Consider the following 25550-nt stretch of genomic DNA (forward strand, 5'->3'; position numbering starts at 1 on the left):
CCGCCCCTCAGCTAAGCTCTGGAGTGGCGGGGTAGGAGAAGCAATTTCTAGCCTGTCCAACCTGCAGGCTCCACAGCAGCCCCCGGGGCAGGGACTTAGCACCTTCTTCATCCGCATCCCCGAGGCACCCTCATCTGCTGAGCCATCTCTCTGGCCTGGTTCGCTGAAGCTCCTGCAGTCAGGTTCCCTAGGCCCTGGTGCACAATGCATCCTTAGCGCTTAACCCCTTCCTCTGCCTGTGCAGTAGCCAGAGGACAGGAGGTGGCTGGGTTATGTTGGTGGCTAGCAGCAGCCTGGAGGTTTTAGCTGCCTTTCGACACTGTGTGGGCAGGAAGGAACAAGCTGCTTCCAGACATGGGGGCGGGCGGCTGCTTCTCTTCCCCCGCCTCCATGGCTGGAAGCAGCTCCTGTCCCTACCTTCCTGCACAGTGACAAAAGGCTGCTGCTGGCCACATTCTGGTGTGAACCCTGGCAGAAATCTGGGGAGGGGGAGCATGTGACCCTGTGTGCCCCCAACATGTTGTCTTGGGAAGAAGCAGTGCCAGGTACCAGGAGAGGCAAGTCCATCCCAAGGGCCCAGCCAGGCATGGAGGGCAGAGAGCACCAGAAAGGGAAGGTTGGGTCAGTAGGTTATTCCCCCTCTGTGAGAGAGGTGTACAGGAGTGTGTGTGTGTGTTACCCCTCCCTGTGTGAACCCTAAAGCCTTAAAGATAAGAAGGTAAATAAAAAGAATCCAACTACTCAGTATTTCTTTTTAAAAGGGGCTCAGTCAACTTGATGTTAATTTGAATGTTTGTACGACTGATTGCTGTTGAACTTGCTTGAATACGAGTAAATTTACCAGGTGTCCCAAATTCAGCATAGGGAAATATCGTCACCCTAACAAAAGCTGAAGTCCTGGCACTGCTTCCATCTATCACTCCCCCTCCCACTCCCTCTTAGATGACAAGTGCATCCCAGAGGTGCCCAGAGGGAGCAGTCACTATACTCCCCTGTGTGCATGGATTATGATTGTCCCTGGTCCTTGCATAAGGGAAAACTCTTTTGTGCTGTCCTTACTGTACATTTGTGCTAGTGCCTGGCATGGACAACCTGCCCTTTTACTAGCCAATAGGTTTTATTTGAAAGATGTAAATTACTTGGGATATGAATGATTCTCAGAAATTCTTAAATAATCTATGGAGGAATAGGGCCAAATTCATACCTGGCCCACTAATTCTGCAGCATTGTTCAGTGAAAGTCCACTATTCTCCAGACTACTGAACTTCTAAACCATGGAGTTCTGTCAGGTCAGTGTATGCCAGCTGGTACTTAATTGTCCCTCTTCTATATATGTGTGTATTCCAGCTCATGCACTGGTACAAAATCTCTTTATGGAAAATTGGTTTAAGGACTGTCCAACTCAAACCCTCATAATCCATCAGCATAAACCAAAGCATTTATATCCTGTCTATCACAGAACAGTACTGTGGCAGTCATAACTTCCAAGCTTTAGAATACATCAACACATAAATTAGTTAGGTTTTGTAAACATGCTTTATGAGCGTGTAATTCATAACAGTAAATTTCTAACAGCTTTGTATTAAATATGAAGCTATAAGCCATTGGAGCTCCACATCAACCCTGAAAATTCTGTCAATCTTTTCCTATCTGAGAGTAGTAAGTGGAAGCATTTTATATAAATGTGAATTGCTTTATTTTGTTTAGACATTTTCTTTTTTTTAAAAATGTTGCCCATTGAGAAAACTGTTGGTTAAAAACAACAGGCAGAGAGTTGCCTAGGCTAGCCTCGACATACAAGTATCTAAGGACCTGATCCAAAGCCCATTGGAATAAAGAAACAGACTACAGCTAACTTCATTGATTTTTGGATCAGGCCCTGAATGGGGCCCGTGCACCCTACATAAAATGGAGAAACTGATATCAGTTTTAAGTCCTATTTCTTTTGAAGGGCACCCTAGTTATGGGGGCAAAGAAGGGACTATCCAGCAGGTTCCTAGATCCAGCCCCTCTCAAGATACAAGCTGTGACAAATTTTCATCTGGGAGTGATCTGTTATTAGGGACATTTCACTGGAAGCTTTACACCCACTAATCTCATGATGAAAAGGGCATATAAAAAGACATGAAAACTGTCACTCAGATGGCATGAAATACAGAACCTAGCTGAGCTATTGAAATGAAAAGCATCACATGCTCATTCTGAATTAGAGCTGCAAAGGTATGGATACACTTAGCCGGCTCAGTTGCTTGTGCTAGTTTCTGTTACCCAACTGCTGTCCCATTTCATCCTCGCTGATCAGTAAGTGAGCAGAAGCCACCAGGTCTTCCCCTCACTTGCAGAGATGCTGTGCCACTCCACCACAGTATCTCCATGTTTGATGCCACAGCATTGTCTGGTGCTAGATCATTACTCCTCAAATTGATGCCCAGTGGAAGTCTCTTCTAGGACTGATGCCATGCAATTTATAACTCCATGCTGATCCAGCAGATAGGTAGGTGGTATGAATTGCATGAAGGGGGTTATTTACAACATTGTAACTATCTGTCCATGCTAGCCAAGGAAAGCTGTGTGAAAGTGATCAAAATAGTTTGTTACATTTGCAAGGTTTCCCCTATTTCACTTTAGAGGTTTTTCCTCCCCCAGGCATCTGGCATTTCCATGAAATATCATGGAAATGGTTATTTTTTCTCTTCCAAACATGAAGGAACATGGAAATAAAAAAACCTTTTACTCAAAATTCAATGCTCACAGCAATTCAAGTGGAAGCAGGTGTTGTATAGAGACTGTTGAATTTTTATTTTTCTGTCCAGAGAGAAGACAGGCAAGAGAGTAGGAAAAAGAAAAAAAAGAGAGATGTAAATGTTACTGAGTTCTGACGTTACTGGTCCCCTTCTCCCTGTTCAGTTTTTTCTCCACACTGCCCCGGAAGGTGCTCCCACACACATAGCCAGTGGTCTGATCATTGCTCCTTGTGTGTTGAGGCACATTATCTGTATCACTCAGTTTCTCCCAGTCAACAAGTGGAAGTGAGCCTAATGCCAGCATTTTTGCCATCTTTGCATTAAGCAAGAGGAGACAAAGGTGTATATGATGTAGCTTTGGTCAGCCAGTCAGAAGGATACAGAGATCAGCATCACTCAGCACAATACACCAGCAGCAAAACTCCTGAAAGAGCTGCATGGACAGATCAGCCTATGTATAAACCATTTTGTTCCCCAACAGGATCCCACAGAGTTCTCAAAGCCTCCCTGATTCTTTTGATTGCACACTGACCACAGCTAATTACAGGAGAGATGAGAATGGTTCATAGAAAGTATAGTAAAATATTAAATTAATAAAGGGGCATAAACAGAATCAGATAGAACTTCTAACCTTGTCACCAACCACAATCTCTTCACTGATGTAACTACGTATCCAAATCATTAGTGAGCACTGACTCCAAGAATATGTGGTGTGGCAGCTTATTGTTCACATTTTGTACAACAACTTGTCACAGTTTTCCCCTGCTCACTTGTGAATCACAAACTAATAACCACCCTCACCATGTCCTTACTGCACATCAGCAAGCAAGCACTACTGTGGATCAGGGCTCTGCAGAATGCCAGAGGTGGAACCCTGTGCAGGCTCTCCCAGCTGCTCCCAGGAAAGGAATGGGTTTGCACTCAGTCACTGTCTGAGACGGATGTGAGATGAGCTAACTGGAAGAAGAGGCAGGCAACACAGATTGATCCTAAATCACTGAAAACAACATTGAGTCTTGATAACTGAGTCTTGATAGTTTGAACTAGACAGCCTGAATTGAGCCATAAAATAATTCTTTCAAGTGGTGTTTTTGTTCCTCTTTCCAAAAAGCATCAGAAAGATACTATCAGAAGAGTAGGGAATATAGCTTCACTCTTCTTCTTAGCATTTGGGCAACGTGCCTCAAGTGGCATGTGACCAGGGTTCATCACCGAATTTGGCCCGCTGGTTTGATCAGTAGCTTCCCCAGCTTGGGCCGGGTACTGATGGGGAGTGCTGATCCATGTGACAAAAGTTTTTACCAAACAATCCCAGCAGTCAATAATTGAATTTTCAGAATTTGACTTAAAATTTGCAAGTTTTAAGCTATTAGTGGTTTTCCCATTGACTTTAACTAACTTCATCATGGTGATTTTTTTTAAACAGCACATTTACATTAGTGCCAGTCTCAGCTCTCTCTATTAATTGATTACTGATGAAACTCCAGTTGGAGGTGGGGATCCAAGTCATCAAGGAGAGAATTTTTGTAAAGGTAAATAATATTCCTTGCCAGAAAGAATTCTCACCTAGAACATCTATCTTTCAGCAAATCTATTTAGACAGGATTACAGCAGGACATCAGAAGACACTGTCAATCAGCCGATGAATGCACATTGTTTGCAGGGATTTATTTTCTTGTCAGAAACAATCAATGGCTCCCAAAACAAAAAAACTGCAATGAGGGAATTAAGAAAAGTGGCAATTAGTAGCCAAGAATACTTTTTCAATAAGCCTATACTATAAGAGACAGATGAGGAGTTTTAGATCCACTCTACACTGTTATACAAATGGAGAACATGTATGTGAGGTGGTGCTCATTACTGAATTACCCCGCTACACACAGGGTAACATATCTCACTGATGCTTGTGCTATGGATTCTAACAAATGACTTAAAGTGTGAAATTTCTCCCACAGTCTCTCTTTCCTTCTGTACATGTTTATGTATACGGGTTATATGATTTTCCTCAGAAAAACATCTTGAAAGTAGAATATTTGAGCTGAAAAGTATATTCATATCATAAATTAAATGCAAGTTCTCTTTGCTCACTTATATGAGAGAAGTACATTTACATTTTCAAATGTGATCATTTATTAAAGTAGTTTGTGTCATAACTATAAAGGTAAGGGTAACAGCTCTCCTGTGTACAGTACTATAAAATCCCTCCTGGCCAGAGACTCCAAAATCCTTTTACCTGTAAAGGGTTAAGAAGCTCAGGTAACCTGGCTGACACCTGACCAAAAGGACCAATAAGGGGACAAGATACTTTCAAATCTTGGAGGGGGGAAGGCTTTTGTTTGTGCTCTTTGTTTTGGGAGTTGTTCGCTCTTGGGACTAAGAGGGACCAGACATCAATCCAGGCTCTCCACGTCTTTCTGAACAAGTCTCTCATATTTCAAACTTGTAAGTAAACAGCCAGGCAAGGCGTGTTAGTTTACCTTTGTTTTCTCAACTTGTAAATGTACCTTTTACTAGGGTGTTTACCTCTGTTTGCTGTAACTTTGAACCTAAGGCTAGAGGGGGGTCCTCTGGGCTCTTTAAGTTTGATTACCCTGTAAAGTTATTTTCCCTCCTGATTTTATAGAGATGATTTTTACCTTTTTCTTTAATTAAAAGCCTTCTTTTTAAGAACCTGATTGATTTTCCTTGTTTTTAGATCCAAGGGGGTTGGATCTTGATCCACCAGGAGTTGGTGGAAGGGAGGAGGGGGGATGGTTAATTTCTCCTTGGTTTAAGATCCAAGGGGTTTGGATCTGTATTCACCAGGGAATTGGTGAAGAGTCTCTCAAGGCTACCCAGGGAAGGGAATTAGCATTGAGAGTGGTGGCAGCGGACCAGATCTAAGCTGGTAGTTAAGCTTAGAAGTTTTCATGCAGGCACCCACATTTGTACCCTAAAGTTCAAAGTGGGGAAGCAGCCTTGACAGTTTGTATAAAGAAATTACCAGAGCACCTTGCCTGCCTGCTGGAACTCAACTTTTGGCTTAGAATGACTACAGAACACTTATGAATGAATCTAAGGCTATGTCTACACTACAGTTTATGGCGCCAGAACTTATGTCTCTCAGGGGTGTGAATAAACCACATAAATTACACCAACATAAGCACTGGTGTGGACAGCACTATGTTGGCAGGAGGTGGTTTTATTATGCTGATGGGAGCCCTCTCTTACGTCGGCATAGTGCATCGTTACCAGACACGCTGCAGCGCTGTACGTGTAGACGTGCCCTTAGTTTATTTTTATTATTTCTCACTACTGTGAACCTTAATTCCTTGAAAAGCTATAATTACTGGAAACATTTTTGATAGCTATACTCAAGGCTTACAGTAAGTGAAAATCAGTATTTAGAAAATATAGATGAATGCAATTATCCAACTGAGATATGATGGAGAAATAGTATTTCGTCTGTTTGTTCTTTGCTATCAGTTTGTTTATAGTGACAGCTCTTTTATCCCTGTGTTTATTTTATATTCTATGTATAAGTAATTTTTCCTTTATGTAATCAGAGAAATCAATAAATTGATGGTTGTTCTCTCTTTGATGTGGGTTCATAACTCCCATTACCATGTAGATATGGAGGAGAGAATACAGACTATAATTAAACAAATTAACTTTGTTGTTGTTGTTGGATTTGCCTCTATTTCTTGTTTGTGAATTGTCTGTAAGATCACCATGCTTATTCATGAATTTGTTCATTAATATTTCAGTGAATCGTTTTTATGAGCACATTGTCTGTGTGTTTTCATGAAATGTTTGAGGTGAGTGCTTCTTTGAGTGTTCATTATTCAGAAGTTGATCTTTGGTCTCTGTGATTGGACATTTAAGTTACCTGACAATTTTTATGATCCTTAGGTTAGATGATTTATTTTGATATTTATTTATTTAATTAGAAAATATTACCTTGTTTATAGATTCTTGCCCTGTAAATATCAAGCAAAAATAAGTAATCACCTCTCTCTATTTAACTAGGTGTTACAGTATTATACAGAATGAGCATTATTAGAACAGTTATGACATGCTTTTCTAGTGATTTTATTAAATTGAGTGAAATCTCTGATTACATATTTATCAGACTAGGCATATCTATGTTAACATTCAAAAAATTCGACGGGTGAGTGTACTTTGAGTACTTAAAAAAGGTAAACAAATATCTAAGTATCTGTTTTTTTCTCTGTTTTGCTGGGTATATAATTGGTGTGCTAATTTTCCCATAACAACAACAACCTCCCACATTTTTTGAACAATTCCTCTACATTTGGACTATTGTTCTTTTTCCTGTGAAATGCTATCAAATAAACTGCTACTAAGCAGGTGAGAGATTAATTCTTCATTACTTTTTATGTGACCATTTCAATTAGGAAGCCCCAGGAGAAATACCAAAGGATCATTTGGTTATAAAGGTCTGGCAATTTGTGATATTTGATTATGGATTTCAACCCAATACTTTCTAATGACTGAACATGCCCAACATATATACATAAAATTTCCTCTTTCATTACACTTTCTCTAAAACTTATCCCCATTTAAATGCTCTCTGACTGGTGAAGTACCACCTGACTGGTGAGGTACCACTGAAGCAGTATCTTAAAGAAATGTTCTTATATTGTGCTAAAGTCTGAAGTTGCTGGTCCTCTTTTCCAGATCAAACCCCATTGCTCTGGGGTAATTTGTCTATCCACATCCTTTTCCCAGCATGTCATATGTCTAACTTCTTCATTAAAAAAGTTGTCTGCAAAGATTGATATAAATTATAGTTTTTGTTTCCTTATTGATCAGAGGCCTTCACTTCTGTTAAAGTTAGTTTCTTGTATACAACAGATTTTCTAGAAAGCTGTGGAACATAACTTGAAAGCTGGGACAGTGGGAGAGTTAAAGTTAGTTTTGATCTTTAAATCATTTAGAAAAGTTTCTTTACTGAATAACTGGCCAACCACATGTATTCCATGACTCTTCCAGTCTTTAAAGATCTCTGGTTTGTGACTTGGGTTAAGAACTGGATTACTGGCAAAGAAAATAAATGTCTCTCTTAGTTCTATCCCAAACCCATAGAGTAGCCTTTGCTAAAGAATGTTTATAAATATCCCGTGGGTGTAATTTTTTTATTAATCCATGGTAGCTTAACAATGTTTACACTACCACAAGTTTCTTGTTCAAGAAAGACCCAGTTCTTTGGCTGGCTTAAAGTGCCCCCAATCCCTACTGCTTTGAGCTGTCTGGCTTGATAATACCATAGAATATTTGGAAGAGCTAGTCCTCTCTGTTTAATGGGTCTCTACAAAGTATCTGCACTCACTCTTGGTCTTTTCTCATTCCATATAAATTCTAACATCCTTTATATTCCTGCCAGGGTTTTATCTGGGATCACGGCAAGATTTTGGAAGCAAGAAAGTTATCCTTGGCAAAATGTTAATTTTGACTGTGGCTATTCTTCCTAACCAAAAAATTGCATACTTCCCTCAGCACTCCAGTTCTTTTTTCATTTGCTAAAGGAATGGTTTGATATTTAAATCACAGAGCTTCTCTAGGTTGTTTTGATTTGAATTCCCAGTTATCTTATAGAATTTGTTGCCCATTTATACCTACATGTTTCCTTAAGTTATAACTTTTCAGAGTCTGGCAAATTTATAGCTAGCATTTTAGATTTGGCATAATTTACTCTAAATCCAGAAGCTTTTCTAAAGTCATGGATTTCTTTAGAAAACTCATTTTAAGAAAATATTTGGTTTGTTTAAAAATATTACATCGTCTGCATGTAAAGCTATTCTCTGATCAGTTCCTGCAATGTTCCTATCTTATGTGTAAAAGGCTCTATGGCCAGTGCAAAAAGAAAAGAAGACAATGGACATCCTTGCCTACAAGGACAGTGCCTTAAGAAATCACTGGGAATTTGATGTATCAAAAAGAGCGCACTTTAGAAAAGGTGGGGTCTAGGAAATGTTAGGATCCTTAATCTTCTCCTGGCTTCTTTTGCACAAGAAAGACCATTATGCTTGGCATATGTGAACACCGCATTTAAAGTTAGATAGCCACTTAACTAAGGGAGAGAGAAAGCTGAAAGTACAGATTCATTGGCTATCAGCCTTTGCATTAAATGTTCTTACTGCGGCTCCACGGTTCATCCCTTAAAGGGCCCGTGGAGCCAGGGAACAGCAAATTGTGTCCTAAGGAGAAGCCTAGCAGATAGATATTGGGAATCAGCAGATCCAGCTAAGCATTTGCTAATAATTGGCTCTGATTCCCATATGGAAGATATAAGTGGAGAGCAGCTGTGAAAGGAAAGGAGGGCCAGGAGAGACAAATACTTCCCTAGCAGCAGAAAGCTGCAAAGGGGCAGGGAGTTCCTGTGGTTCCCCTGAGGCTCAAGGAGGGCTATGAACTTTGAGTTACCGGGGCACAGAGGACCCTGCAGTAGCAGTCCGGCTCAAGGCTATCACTTGTTAGTTTTCAATTTTGGGGGTGGAGGGGATTGTGTGGCCCAAGAATAAAATAGCTTGCATAGAAGGCTAAAACAGTGCTGGGCATGACTGACTGTTTGGTTCCCAAGCTGGTGGACAGACCAACCACGTGGTAGAGAATATGGTCAATGCTGGCTGCTGCCCAGGAAAAGCATGGATCCTGGAGCCCTATTGAAATGGATGGGAGAACCACAGGAGCTACAATGTCAGCAGCTGCAGCAAATTCTGACCCAGCGGCAGCTCAGCAGCAGCGGTTACTCCAGCAGCTTCAGCTACAACATCAGTAGTTCCAGCAAAAGGAGCAGGAGCAACAGCAGCAGTTTATGCTTCACCTGTTAACCTCAGAGAATTGGAGCCCACAGACGTGGCCATGATTACCTTTGGGGGAAGGAGGAGTCCTCACCAAAATGTGACCCGAAGATGACCTTTAAGTCTTCCTAGAGACTTTTGAGTGGGTATCCAGGACGCATCAGTGGCCCCAGGAGGAACGGACCCTTAAGATCACACCCTACCTAACAGAAGAAGCCCAGGCAGCATATTTTGCCTTGGGAGTAGAGTTGACAAAGGACTATGGGAGACTTAGAGCTGCCATACTAGACTGCCTAGGACTTAGTGAGGCAAGCTATCATCGGCAATTCTGACCTAAACCATTCGCTCTAGATTCTTGGCCAAAGGCTGTAGCCCTGAGAATCCAGGATTTTTGTTCTTGTTGGCTGAAACCATACATTCGTTCTCCAGCAGAAACTGTGGAATTGGGGATGTTGGAACATTTTTGCCAAATTCTCCTGTTGGGACTCAAAGGGTGGGTCTGCTGCCACCAGGTGACTGACCTAGAGGAGGTGGAGAGAGACTGGGTTTGAAAGGTCTCCTTGCCAGGGAGAACATGCGATGGGCACAGCACTCTCTGGAACAATAATATAATAGAAATGCCTACCTCCAGGCTTACCCTCAGAAGAATGTCAACTGCTGGCAAGTGGCAAGGGCATTTTGAGATTCTCAGATGCGTAGGGGAAGTAATCTAAGAGGTTTGACTGGTGAGAAGAGACAGGGATCCCAGATATATTATGTCAACCTATTGAAGCCCTGCAGGGCCCAAGAAGTGTGTCTGGCCTATTTCCAAAGCCAAAGGCTGAATTTGATCCCTGAGGATGGGGGTGTCAGACAACAGGGTCATGCACAGATACATTCTTTTTTAGGAGATGTGAGTGAGGACCCAGGTCTGTTATAGTAGGAGCATCAGCAGAGAAACAGTTCCCTGAGAAGCAACAGAAGACTGCAACAGGTTAGGAAGGTCCCGTGGTCCCACTGAAGCTCAAGAAGAGCTGTGAACCTTGAGCTACGGGGGGGGGGGGGGGGGAGGGGGGGAAAGAAGGCCCTGCCAGAGGGGGCCAGGTTAGAACTATGGCTTTTTACTTTTCCTTTTTTTTTTGCATTTGTGTGGCAGAAAAGTAAAAAAGCCTGCATAAAAAGCAAATACAAAGTTGGTTGTGGTGACAGACTACACTTACCAAATAACTGAAGACGCTGTCCAGGCAAACACTGTGTCAATATGCCTGGCAATGACCAAATTCACTTTTTTTTCAGGAAAAAGGTTCGTCTGTACACAAATGCCGGTATTCTCATAATTAAAACCTCTACCCTGACCATTCAAAGGACAAAAACTGACTATACAAATTTGTGGAAAAGTAAAAAATAAATTTAAAATGATATAAATTTGGTTGGATTGGATCACAAGATTGAATTTAGAGAACATGTTTGCAAAGACTGTCAAGGGTACTGGAGAGTAGTAAACAATCCAGATAAATACATTTTCCCCATTATTCAGCCAGCTCTAGTTCAGACAGGATGCAAAGGTGATGCACTGAAAAATGTAGCTCTCCATAGATAATCAGTAGAACTACTCACACTGTGTGTAAGTTCATCCCTCCCTGCATGAAGCCACAGTAATCAGGTTTTCAGCAGGGACCCTAGTGGGAGATGGAGGAGTATGGACTTCACTCTTCTTCCTAGTCCAGCTGTAACTTTTCTGTGGTTACTATCTTCTTCAGCCAATGGGAAGGAAGAGTGACGGTTGCCCCTCTGAATCTTTTATAGAAGGTTTCTGGGCTACTGGATCTGTAGAAGCATGGGTCCAGGAAAATTTCCTCTGGCCCTTTCCCCATAGCCCTTACTTGCCTGCAGACGGGTCATATGAAGTTGTGGCACATGGTTAGAGAGGCTGCAATGCATCACTGCTTCGTCTGAGCTTGCCCCTTTTCTCACCCCACTCATGGATGGCTTCAACAGAAAATAAGAACTGAGGTAGGACTTAAATGGTTCATATGTCTCTGAACAGTGGTAAATTTCACCACACAGGTTCTGGAGTATTAAACTTCCACTTGTTTTGAAGGAAGGAGCTCATTATAGGAATTCATTATTATTCAGTGGAATTCACCTCTGAAGGTATACTTTGCAGAAGAAGTCAAATGTTAAGGTTCCAAGGATACAAATACACACACACACACACACAAAATATAATCAGAACAACTTTATATTCTATTTGTGTAAATGAATGAACAGATGACACTGTGCCATGACGTACCCAGGAGATTTTACAAGCTGAAAGCTTTAGCTTTGTAATTTATGTTTAATAATTTAACATATTAATAATATGTTAGATTTGGATTGTTGAACATAAGCATGGAGATTATTTAAATGAATATTTAATTTTTATTCACCTTGCCAGAAGACAGAACATGTTTTTAATTGCCTGATATAAAAATTAGAAAAATGATCAGCAAGAAAGTAATTAAGAAAATGTTAAAAGGAGAATTCATGGATCTTATCTTTTTCCCTATCAGAATGATTACCTTAATACACAAAGTTTCTATGTGACTTGGCATTATTTGTAACTGTGAGACAACTTTGTCATAGTAGTTTTGTGCTACAAATTTGTTTCCTCAGAAGCAGAATTACAGGGTTTAAAGGAATTATATCTGAAGATCTGATGTTTCTTTAATTAACATAGGTTTGCCTTCTTTTTGTAGTCTATATATGTTAACACAATAGCAGGGGTGAAAGTAACATAAAAGACTTACCGGTACAGGGGCCCAGCTCTGGGCTCTCGGAAGGGGCGGGGCCCCAGGTGGAAGGGGTGGGGGATCAGCCTCCCCCAGCCAGGCCTTCTGCGCTGCCCAGCCTGCACCAATGGGGGCTCTGGTGGCGATTTAAAGGCCCGCGGCTCTGACCGCTGCCGCGAGCCCCTCATCCTTTAAAATCACTGGGCCCTGGGACAGCTGCCCCTTTTGCCCCCCCATCGGCTGTGTATGAGACTGTACCAGTGGCCACTTCTTACCGGTACGCCATACCGGGCCACTTGCACCTCTGCACAATAGACTACAGCAGTGGTTGGCAATCCGCGGCACGCCCGCAGCTTCCAGTGGCCGCGATTCACCATTCCCAGCCAATGGGAGCTGCAGGATGTGGCACGGGCCACAGGGACATGCTGGCCGCCACTTCCCGCAGCTCCCATTGGCCGCGTGTGGCCCATGGGTTGCAGATTGCCCACCACTGGACTACAGGGTGTATACTTAGAATAATGCTTATTATATCTTACATTTCTATAGTGTCTATTCTTGAGGGATCCCTAAATCTTTCCAAAGTAGGGCTCCAGTCCTGCAAATGTTATATCATCCTTATCTAGAGGACCAGATAGACCAGCTTCTGGCTATTTACAACCTAGTTAATATTTCACCTCCACTGTGTCACCTCCATTCGGGGATGATGATTTCGGAAGTCTCCATGATTCTTCTGGGTATAAGGAATTTCCCTACCATCTTTGTTCTTCGATTGTTAGAGAATGCATTTGTGGAGATTCCCTGATTTTTTAATTTTTTGGGAGAGGAATCCAGTTAATCTTTAGATAAAGGTTTCTTATTTATCTTTAATTCTGCTTCTGTGAAGATATCCTTTGACTGGACTCCCACTCACTCAGCTGCTTCTCAGAGATGGGAAGGAGGGAATGGGGTAACACTCTCAATGACTATTTCCCTCCATAATTTCATCCTTCCACACACATTTTTGGGTGTCCATTACACTTAGAATTTGGGGAGCACTTTGCTTCCTATTCAAAGAGCTGAAACAGAATGTTCTGGAGGGCACCTCAGAATGAGGCTCACCTGTAACTGTACTGTGCCTTCATTCACACTTAGGTGCTGCTAAACTAATGAGTGTTTGGTCTCATGATCTGCAAGTTGTGCACATCCTTTACTACTATCCAGTATGTACCATATCTTTGCAGTCTCCATTCAACACTCCTTATGCTTGGCCATGAGTCTAGCTCATTGTTGCTTGCCTGCCAGTTTGGATTTAATAGCATTGTATGTTTTCCCACTAGTGATATTTCTACAAGTCATTATTCATGGGGCCATACAGTACTCCTTATTCCTCCTCACCTTGCCTATCACACACTTGCCAATGCTTCCACCTTTTAGGTGAGTGGGGGGGTTCAAGTTGCACATTATCCTGGTTGTGGAGGGGCTCCATCCTGCACTCCCCACAATGCTATAGATGTTTGTGATAGCTCTATTTAAAAAAAAAATACAGGTGGGTTTTGTTATGAACAAAAGATTCACTTATAGAAATTATAAGGGAGGGAAACGTTGATACAAATTGATTTGAATGCAAAACAGGTAAAGAATGTTAACAAAGTTAATAAAACTAATAAGAAAAACACAGAAGGCAGCACTTGAAACCATTAATTATATAAGGGGTTTAAATGCTCATTAGATGAGTACTTTCTCTTGTGGTAAGTGGTATTGGTTCTTTAGAAGTGCAGTTGATCCAAGACTTTCTATTATGAGTCCTCTTAGAGATTATGAGAGTTCAAGTATTTTCTCTTGTGATATTCAATCCTTGACTGTTTAGGATCAAAGTGAATTCTTTCTATACAAAGAAACAGTCAAATTCCAGAAAATACAGTTTAGTATATACAGCACATATATAACAATTGCAGCGTTAAAGATACTTTGTGCTCAGCTGATCTGTCATAATTGCAACAATGTAAAACTTTAACTCATGTCTGGAGCATCCATTTAAAGGAACTTCCACATTGAGTGCCAAATCCTGAAGCTCTTACTCAGCATTATTTATTATTATTTATATTATAGTAGTGCCTAGAGGTCTCAGCCAAGACCAGAACCCAATTGTGCTAGGCCTGGTACATACAATCCATTTCTTAAAGAGCTTACAAAGAATCTAAATAGACAAGACAGATGAGAGGGAAACAGGCAAGGAGAAAGGAATTGTCTTACTCAAGGTCACACAGCAGATCAGGTTTCAGAGTAACAGCCGTGTTAGTCTGTATCCGCAAAAAGAACAGGAGTACTTGTGGCACCTTAGAGACTAACAAATTTATTAGAGCATAAGCTTTCGTGGGCTACAGCCCACTTCTTCGGATGTACTCCTGTTCTTCTTACAGCAGATCAGTGTCTGAGCATGGAAGAGACTCAGGACTCCCAACTCCCATCCTTATTCACTAAAGGACACTGTTTCACATTTGTGCCTATATACGTCCCTGTCAGAGCAAATCAGATATCTCTCTAGCACTGTCATCATTAGAGACCAAGTCCTGGAGATTTTGTTTTCCAGTTAGGTCAGACCTCTTCCCTCTCCCTTTTCTCTCCCCCTCCTTCCAAAAAACACACTTATTTAGAATGATGATGTGCTTGTGCAACTGTATGAACATATTGCTGTTATCTTTACTCTCTACTTGACTTAGAGAAAAGTAAATGTTAATAAGGAGTCATTATATTTTCTTGTAACAAAGCTGCTGTCTACTACATATTGAACAACAGTTTTGAATGAAATGTGTCATAAGTTAGTAATTAGAAAACGTTACTTTTATGTAAGGCCTTCTTTATACAGGGCCTTTCTTCTTGAAAGACCTCCTCATTGCAGAACTGCTACAACAGCTGGGTGGAATACAGTAACTGGTAAACAGCATAGCAATACTACAGTGCAGTTTAGAACAGGGAATGAAGAATATTGTATCCAACTGCAATGGTAGGAGAATTTTTGGCTTGCAGCTCATTATTAGCCAATGAGTAATTTGTCCAGGACATAACAGTTAATACCTTTATTCATATAAATAATGCCATTGAATCCTTAATGAGCAGTAGTAATCAGAACCTCAGTTTTAAGATGAATGGCTATGTTAATACATAGTGATTTTCTGAGAGTATTAACTCTATTTTTATGCCTAGAGAATATATAACTTGTAATAACATTTAAGTTCTCAATTTTACCCCTTGTAATAAGTGAAATTGAATATTTGAATAAAAGTGAGGATATTCTGGGCCTAATTCAACCTGATGTTTTTTCTGGCACATGGCCACGAAAGAGAAATTGAGGTGTCACCAAGTGGCTTTTCCCTCCACAAGAGCACATATCTGTGGCCAGTGCTGATTAAAATGAAATTGCCAAGGTGCCATGGCCAAGGGGCACTGAACCAGTTTCCCCTCTCATTTGCTGATGGAGCTCCTATTGGTCTCACATTGGGAATTTAAGTGAAAAACCCAGAGGAAGTCTCCTATGGGTAAATTCCCACTTTATGGAGCAATGGAATCTGTTTGTGTAGGGACGTGTTGTCATACGGCTTCTCTCTCTGGAGCACCCTTCTGCAGCAAGCCAGGTATGCCCGACTCAGTTTCCCCTTCAGTGGTTCCAGAAATAGTCCAAACAGTCTGAGTGTACATGTAGCCTTTGCAGTGTTAATGTAATACAAACAAAAGCCTTGTGTACATAAGCCATTACAAAACAGGTCCCACAGTCCATCAACAAACACCCCAAGTGTCTCTCAACACATCTCACCCCAGCCTTCAGCCCTCTCAAGCCTTCCAGCTCAGAGAGCTAGCAGGCACCTCCTTCTGCTGTTCTCAGCCTTCAGCCCTCTCCAGTCTTCTTTGGCTATGACTGTCTGGCACAGGTGCCTGCTGACCTTCCTTCCTTCTTCCTCTTCCTCTTCCACGCTAAGCCAGACAATTGGCCATAGTGATCGTTCACCATTTGGTCCTTTCCTGCGCAGGGCCGCCCAGAGGATTCAGGGGGCCTGGGGTCTTTGGCGGCAGGGGGCCCCCGCCGCCAAATTGCCGCCGAAGACCCGGCGCTTCGGCGGCGGGTCCTGGGGCGGGAGGACCCCCCCGCCGTGGGTCTTCAGGGCACTTTGGCGGTGGGTCCCAGAGTGGAAGGACCCCCCCCCCCGCCGCCGAATTGCCGCCGAAGACCCGGAGCGGAAGAAGCTCCGGGGGACCGGGCCCCACCAGAGTTTTCCGGAGCCCACAGAGCGAGTGAAGGACCCTGCTCCAGGGGCCCCGAAAAACTCTCATAGGGGCCCCCTGCGGGGCCCGGGGCAAATTGCCCCACTTGCCCCCCCCTCTGGGCGGCCCTGTTCCTGCGCAACTGCAGAGGCTTGACAGCCTGAGAGTCCAACATCAGAACAAATGAACCCATGTAATAACGGGTTTGCCTCTGGGCCGCCTCCACCCCACAGTTGGTGTAATTTTATCTTGGATGTTACAAGAACAGTGTTCGCTGGAACATCTTGTGGCATCCTTGCGACATGCCCGAAAAGTGTAAGGCACCACCTGCGGACAACAGCCCCATTAGTCTGTAGACCCGAGCGACCATAAACATCTGCATTACAGATGAAATCATTCCACTTTATGCCCAATATATAATGTTAACATTTGGTGTTGAAAGCCTCCAGCTTTGTCCAGTCTGAGCGGCATAGTGTCCATGTTTCGCAGCTGTACAACAGTATGGGAAGAATACAGCTCAAATAAATCCTGAACTTGGTAGTCACGCTAAGATGAGGATTCCATATCCATTGTAAATGGCCCATGGCAGATGCTGCAATGCCAGTCTGATGGAGAATCTCTGTGAGAGAATTGGAGGAGCTGGTAAGTATAGAACCCAGATATCAAAAGCTGGAAACTGATTTGACAGTTTTGTTGTTCAAAGAGATTGGAGTCGCGGGTGGACCTGGTCCTAGATTTTGCAGTTTTGTCTTTCACCATAAAACAGAGAGACCAATCTTAGCTGACTCGTCCTCCATATGCTGGAGTTCCTCACAAAACCTGTTGGGGCTCTGTACTTTAAAAGAACAATGTCATCAGTGGAGTCAAGGTCTGTGAGCAAGAGATCACTGATCTCAATGCCTTTGGACCTGACAGAGTGCTGAATTATGAAATCCATTGCACAACAAAAGAGTGCAGGGGCCAAAATGCAACCCTGCTTAACACCAGATACTGATTTAAAAGGCACTGACATCCAGTTCCCCAGATGAACACGGGCAGTGGTTCCATTATGCAGCTCTTTAATCAAGTCAAGCAGAGTGGTAGGGACACCTACGCCCTTTAAGGCCTTACATAAAGGTGACATGGTCTTCTGAATCAAATACAGCCTTAAGATCAACCTATGCTACATGCAGGGGCTTCCTGAATTCGCGATGTATCTCTGACAACCAGCGAATGGCCAAAATGGCATCTAATGTGGACCTGCTCCTTGTAAAGCCTGACTGTTGGGGACGATGCTTCCGATGTAGCAAAGGCTTCAGGCGTGCCAGCAAAACATGCACAAACACCTTCCCTGGAACGGAGTGCAAGGTGATCCGCCTGTAGCTCTTACATTCACTGCGGGTCCCTTGCCCTTACAGAGCGAGATCACAATACCATCCTTCCAGGCAGTTGGCTGGGTTCTAGTTCTCCACACCAGATGAAAGATGGTCAGAAGTGATTTTGCTACAGGATCAATAGCACATTTTAGCAGCTCTGAGGGGATGCCATCAGCAGCAGCTGCACACCCGTTTTTCAGTTTAGAGATGGCACGCTTCACTTTATCCAATGTTGGTGCATCAGTACAAATGTCTGGATCCGGAACTGCAGTGACTGACAAATCATCCAGCTCTGAACAAGCAGCAGCTGGAGGATGGTTCAGGACACTGTGATAACGTTCCACCCAGCGTGAGAGAATGTCATCATCCGATTTACATGGATGGCCTTGGCTGTCGTTCAGGATGATGTTTGTAGTGACTACTTCTTGACCGCTGAGGTTGTGAATGGTCCGGAATGCTGGCTTCAAGTCGCCCCTGGCTAAGCCAAATTCAACATCATCCGCCATTTGGTTATAATATGCCTCACGATCGCGGAGTGCCAGGGTGTTAAATTTTTGCTTCAGCTGATTACGAGTGCACTTATCACCATGCTGGCGGGCTGAGGCCTTCAGTTGAATTATCTGGAAGGCCTCCTCTGATTGGCTATTGGCATCCAGCATGCCAACCATGGCTATCATCTGCTCAGCAGATTGGTTGAGGGTAGAAGTGAACAGGGACCGGGCAACCTGCACATCATCTGGCAGATTAGCTAGAGCCGAGAATCTGTTGCTGATGTCAATACAAAACCTGTTGGCTAAACCTGGCACACGGTGTGCATCAATGTCACTTCTTCATCATCGCAGAGGGCTTACCTGTGTTGGTGCTATGCCATCAGCAATGAAGGCTTGTCCGAAATATCACCTTGGGCATTATGCGAGGTGAACAGATCCAGCGTGAACCCTGAAAATGATGGCTAACGCAGGTGGCGATGATGCAGGGCAGCAGCTGCACTATCTACCTGAGGCAAAGAAAGTCACTGAGAAAGACTCAATCGCTCAGGTTGCACAGCGTGAAGCCAGTACTGGTAGACTAGGAAAAGGGGCGCATTACTGTGCCTCCATCTCATCCCAGTGGGACAAGGTATCTCCCTCTGCTGGCATCCTGGCAAATCCTCCATCTTTCCAGGGCGGGCCTACAGAGCTTTCTGCTCTCTGCATGTTTTTCTCCTGTCAACTCTCTACTGCTCCTTCTGTGTTCCTTCAGGACACCTGCCAAAACTGACTCCCTGGCAGATCTCACCTGCCCCTCTCCTGATTGACTCCAGCTATTCTCTAAGGCAGCTCCAACTCACAAGGTCTCTCTGATTCACCCAGTCCCCTTCCCTCTAGGGCCTAAGTGCCTTCTCTCTAAAGCCTAATTGGGGCTCACTGACCTGTCAGAGGTACATTGGCTTTTCCATCTTAAAGGCCAGAGTCACCCTATGACAGGTATAATTTGGCATCTTTGTGTACCAGCTCAGTGCACATTGTTCCACTGACTTAATTTCATTTTATTGTAGGTTTGTTTTGGTCCCAGTCTCATTCACTTCAGAAATTTTTAAAATATAAATAAGATTTTATATAGAAAGTAATTTAAAAGGTTTATTGATATTTAATTTATCAATGTAATGTACTGTACTTCATATTTTAGATTAAAAATTCACAAGGCTCAACATCACTTTTATCTCAATTAGCCAATGTGTTTGTCAGAATGACTTGTTATTTATTTATAATGGAGCCACCTCTTCAACTATAAGGAGGGCTAGCAAGTGCCACGATGCTAATGGTAGAGAAAGGTGCTGGAGTTATATTCCATTCATTGTGGTGGGCCCTACCATTTTATTTTCAATGACAGTCAGAGAGCTCTTATGCCCACAGATAGGATTCAGTTGCCAAAGCTATTGTTCTGACTTTTTTTATTTAGCCTGATCTTCAGTTATAAGAGATACAAGGGGTTCTCTCCTGAAGGGCAACATTCTTGTGTCTAACTATGAAAGGCACTGCAGTTTCTTGGGGTTATATCATGAGGGAGAGGGATTGCTGGTTTGTGAATCTGGGCCGTTATTATGCAGTTCACAAACAAGGCCTATGAAATTTTCCTCCAAAATATACATGTTGGCTAATTCATAGTTTAACTTCCATAGCCATATGCAGGTTTATTTAATCTACAAAACCATCTGGCTTGCTCTCACAGCCATTACATTCAGTCAATTTTTGTGTGAATTTCTCTATTGATTTGGAAGTACAACCTAGTTTACAAATCTGAGTTTTGTCTTTATAGCCAGCCTATTCTATCTGTATAAAATCTCTGAAGCACTTTGAAATCACTGGATGGGAAGCATTACATAGATGCTATTTTTATTATTTCACAGTTTAGAAATCAGATTTTCATTCAGTCTCTTATGTCTTCTTAGAAGTACATAGAGTGTCATTGCATGGCTGAGATACATATTGACTTATCCGTATTTCACTGAAGTAAAGGATTCACCCGATAAGCCTTAGTGCTATGTATGTTGCAGGTCTAGAGCACAGAAGTTATATGAATCTTGATCCAGCTTTTTAAACATGCAGTATATATATTTCAGAAGTGTTTTATTGATAGTATCTGACTAATACTCCAAAAAGTTCCCTCCAGATACAGTCAAGTTCTCTCTTGAGTAGAGATTCCATTGTCAAGGGACTAGGAGACTCAGAGCCAATTTTCTCAATATTTTACACCATAATGTTCTCTTTTGTCCTTTACATGTGAATGCTGGGTCTGTTGCACAGCATGGAATGCCTATTGTTGTCAACAGGAGTTCCAGATTTTAAAAAATGAACATTTGTCAATGGTTATCTTCCAGTGGTATATGAAATACCCCTGTACTAGAGAGCTGTTAGAGAGGAAGTACAGTCTTGCAGTTAAACCTTTGGTCTGAGATATGGGTTCAATTTCCAGATCAGCCACAAAATTCCTGTACGGCATTCAGAAAATCATTTGATCTGTGTCTCAGTTCCCCATCTGCAAATCAGAGATAACAATAATTCCTTTCTCCCATTCTTTATTTGTCTTATCTATTTATGTTGTAAGCTCTTTGGAGCAGAGACTGTATATGTTGCTATATGTTTGCACAGTGGGGCCTATTCATTGTGGGGTCTGTAGATGCTACCATAATACAAATAAATAAATAATAAATTTAATGGGGACCATTATGGTTTCCTTTTTAATGCACTACACCGCTACCCCAATATAACTCGACCCAATATAACACAAATTCGGATATAACGCGGTAAAGCAGTACTCGGGGGGGAGAGGGGGGCTGTGCATGCCGGTGGATCAAAGCAAGTTCAATATAATGCGGTTTCACCTATAACGCAGTAAGATTTTTTGGCTCCCGAGGACAGTGTTATATCGAGGTAGAGGTGTATCATAAAATGTTTATATAAACGCTCACTAATATGCTAAAGAGAAAAGAATGGTATTATTCACAAAATGTCAAGAAAATGCATACACCTGTCAAGTTTGATTTAAAATTCTGTGCTGCTTCTTCCTATATTTCAGAGCAATCACTGAAAACATTTGATACTTTATACCATTGATTCCCATGTGTCATGTTAGGTGCAAACAAAGGTACCTAGGAAAAGCATGCAGTTTATTGATTGGAGCAAATTGGCTCACGCTTATATGCATGCTTGTATGAGAGCAGTTGAGAATTTTAAAGGTTATACATAAATAGCAACTGGTTTGCTCCCAAGCTTTGCATTTCTTATTGAAATTAACTCCAATAGTGGATTTACAGGGATTATGCATAGCATCTTAATATTAAATTACCAGTATACCTTCCCAGAAATATCTATTATACATAAGTTATATTGGATAACATTTTGTGTTACTAAACTTCCCCTTTGCACTGTAGTTTGATGACATTCAGTTTATCACATTTGTTAAGTTTACAATGGTTATAATACCTAAATCTCCCTTTTGTTATGTTAACTGAAAGACAGATTTAGAAAAAGATTTGAGTTCGAGAGACCCCAGATATTTGGGATGAAACTGTTGCCCAGATGAAGGGAGTAGGAAAGATTCAATCCTGCATAGTACAAAATTACTGAGAAAGTGGTTGCATCAGCTGGTGATAAAATTAGGTTCCTGCATTCTTGCTGCAAGGAAATAAGATGCCTGGGGAAGAAGAGGAAAAGAGGAAGAGTACAAAGAATAAATACAGGCAGTTTAATAGTAAATCAGGACAGCTTCCTTGGTCTCACTAGCAATGTATTACATGCAATGAACTAGTGAACTATAAAGCATAATAATGCAAAAATAATGCACTGAAATGTAGAAACTATTAGAAAATCAACATTTTCCAGCCATGTACTACACAGTTACCTCAGGTTGAGTCATGGTTTACACCGAAAGGATTATGCAATTATTTGTAAGACACCCAATAGAAGTAAGTTTATAGGAAGGATTTGAATAAGAAGAAGGTGGTGATTTGGCAAGCAAGTCTTGGGTAGGTGTTTATGTACTACTACTGGGTGGGGAATGTTGGCAAGTGCTAACTTTTTCATGGTGATTCTATACTTTGCAAAGAGCAAGTCAAGCTAAATAGCCAGATATACTGCCTATATCTAAGCAAGGTGTGTGAGGATTTAACTCACTTATTCCCACTTATAACCTGTACATAATGAATTCCAACTAGCCTGTTTCTGTTTGTCTTAGGAAAAGAAAAGCAGTTGAGTTATTTTACTTCATCAACGTTATGCATTTTTTCAGCTAAGATGAGAAAGACAGACAGGGAGGTGGGGTTTGGGGAGAAAAAAGGAAATAGAGGGATGCAAAGTTCACAAGTCAACAATCCCTTTGAAGCGCTTGGGGTTTTACTAAAATACTCATTTAACAGTCTTTCATACATCTGAAACATGCAAGTGTATTTACATTAATAAAATTAGCACATTTTTCCCCAAAAAGAAACTCACTGACAGTCTTCTACTTTGTTGATTTTATTTTTCTAAAAATGTGCAGATCTCGTCTACCTCAGATTCATAAATTTTATGAAAAAGGAATAGCCTACCTGATTTTAATGAGAATGTCAAGTGGTTGGTGTGTTTCACAGTACTTAAAAAAATGACACCTGCATTTGGAAAATGCAAAATACCAAAAAATGAACAAAGTGTATGCTAAACGAATATGTGACTAAAGAACCAAAGGAATTAAAAGGTACGTATATGGATTTTATTATGGCATGCTACAAAGACCCACACTCCAGCTAATTCTACAATCTGTTATGTTCATTAGTCAAACACCACCTATACTTTCATTGTTACTGTTCCAAAATCACACTTCCAAAGGGAAGTATGCTAATTATACCAGAGCTGTTGCTGATGGAGTAGCTTAGCACACTAGGGGGTCAGCAAGCACAGTCTCTTCAGTGCTACCTTAAGATAGCAGTTTGCTTCCCACTGCTGCTGCTAAGGCCAGGAATCAGGATTCTCTACACATTTTCAGACCTGTCTGAACAAAAGGGGTCAATCTGCAGATTCCTTTGAGGGCAGCAATGGCCTCAGCCTTCCTTCTTATTTTGGGCTCTTCATCCTTTGAACATTTCTGCTGAGAGAGAAATACATTTGTGTTGTTCTGTAACATATCTGCCTTTTGCTTTTTAATAAAGTGATAGTATCTTCTGTGCTAGCATGTTCTAAGGTCGAATTTAAAGCAGCTGTGAATCCCTGTGAAGGCTTTGCAGCTAAGATTCAGCTTTTAAAAGCTGATTGCCAATTTATGCTTAGCCCTACAGCAAATCGTCAACCTAAAGTCCACCAAACAATTCTGACCATAATGGACCATGACCTAAGAGCAAAATTCCACCATCCCTGGCCCCTCTTTGGAGACAGGAAACTCTGGGCACAATAAAAGTTGAGTGCATCTGCTGCCCAGGGAAAAGATTCTGGAAACCTGATCGCAGGTAGAGTTATAACTCCTGTGCAGTGGGGAGCAAAACTCTATATGGTGGTCTCTCTGCAATAGCATCCAGAAGGATAGGGTTTGGAGAGGGAAGTGTGAGGGAGTGATGGATGTATTACTATGATTATTCAGCAGGCATTTCTCTATGTTCCGGGGCAGAGGAAGAGGGGGTTCTGCTGCCTAATTCCTTCCCTCAGGCCTTGCAGATCTACCAGAGAACAACCCTGTTATTCTGATTTAGTTCCAGAAACAGAATTAACTCCTTATGATCTAGTTTAACACAGTTATGGGACCTATTCTAAATAATCACTAGCAATTTCCCCAAACTTGCATCATCCTGATGTTCAAGTGCATTTTACAAGTTATAATACTCAGCACTTATATACTACTGATCACCTACAAAGCAAATTGCAAACATTAGCTTAATTACAAAATTATATTCTGTAAAAGAAAATGAATCATAACTCTTAAAGTGTGCTTAGTTTTTAACCAAGCAGGAAGAAATCCCTGGTGTTTGGTGAAGTTTACAGCACAGAATATTCTGAGATATTTTCTAAAGACCCTGGAAAAACACAGGAACCCTTCTGCAGGAATAGCTACCTTATCACAAGTCAGGCCTTATCCACAATTACAATGTAAATAAAAACATAATTGATAGTAAATGTTACTCCAAACTTTAGTCTTTTGCCTCATTTTCTAAATGGGAGAAACTAGGTTTAAAAAAACCTCAAACCCCATACTATATAGTTATATGTACCAATTGCTATGTAATGATTATTTCCATACAAAGAGTTATGTTGAAGTTAACATTACAGATATGTGAATCAGCAATTTAAGTATACAAGTTATTCTGTAGGGGAATTGCTTTGTTATTTTAAATAGCCCAAACATGGAATAGTAAATAAAGAATTTTGAAGAGAAAAGAAATATAGAACATTCCTCCTCCCCGCTAGAGAGCCTTCTTAAATCTAAAAGAGCAAGTAAACCCCAAACCACATATGAATCAAAGAAACTAAAAGAACACCTGGGGCCACTTTTATAGGGGATCTTGTTGGGCCAAATTGGGGTGGAGTAATAGGAGGGCTTAGTTCACCTGTGACATGCTTGGGCTTTGCTTGAGAGTATAAAAGCCTTACTTGGGCACTCAGGGAAAGATTATGATCAGCTAGGTGTTTCATCTAGAGAAGTTGTTTTTAGTAATAGTTTTTCTAAACTTTTTTTGAATAATTAATAGGGGTTTTGTTTAGAGTTATCTTCTAAAGGGTTGTTTGTTTTGTTTCACTTCTTCCTTTCTGGCTCTATTAGTAGAGGGTTAGATTTATAATGAATGGTTTTGATGAGTCTTAAGGGTATAGTCTATTTTTGCATTATGACACACTTTTTTTTTTTCCTCCATGATATAAACACTTCAACACAGAATAGCTGTAACTTTACCATCTGTCATAAGCTTCTCTAAGAGGCAGCTGTTCATGGTGTGCAGTCTCCTTCTCTTCTCTTCTCCCCCCCCATCAAGAGTCTTAAAATGCTTTTTGGATTTTTCTGTTTCCCTGTATGAACCTTTTTGGGTGAAAATCCTCATCTCTAGTTTATCGGATTTTGATTGGAAGCCTATTTCTGTAAGGAAAAGAACTTTAAAAAAAAATAAAGTTTAGGTCTTTGTCAGTTTTGATATCTTCTAAATACAAATTTTAAAAAAAAAAAAAA

This window comes from Terrapene carolina, unplaced genomic scaffold (assembly GCF_002925995.2).
Source record: "Terrapene carolina triunguis isolate 2854851 unplaced genomic scaffold, T_m_triunguis-2.0 Scaffold211, whole genome shotgun sequence".
NCBI lineage: Eukaryota > Metazoa > Chordata > Testudines > Emydidae > Terrapene > Terrapene triunguis.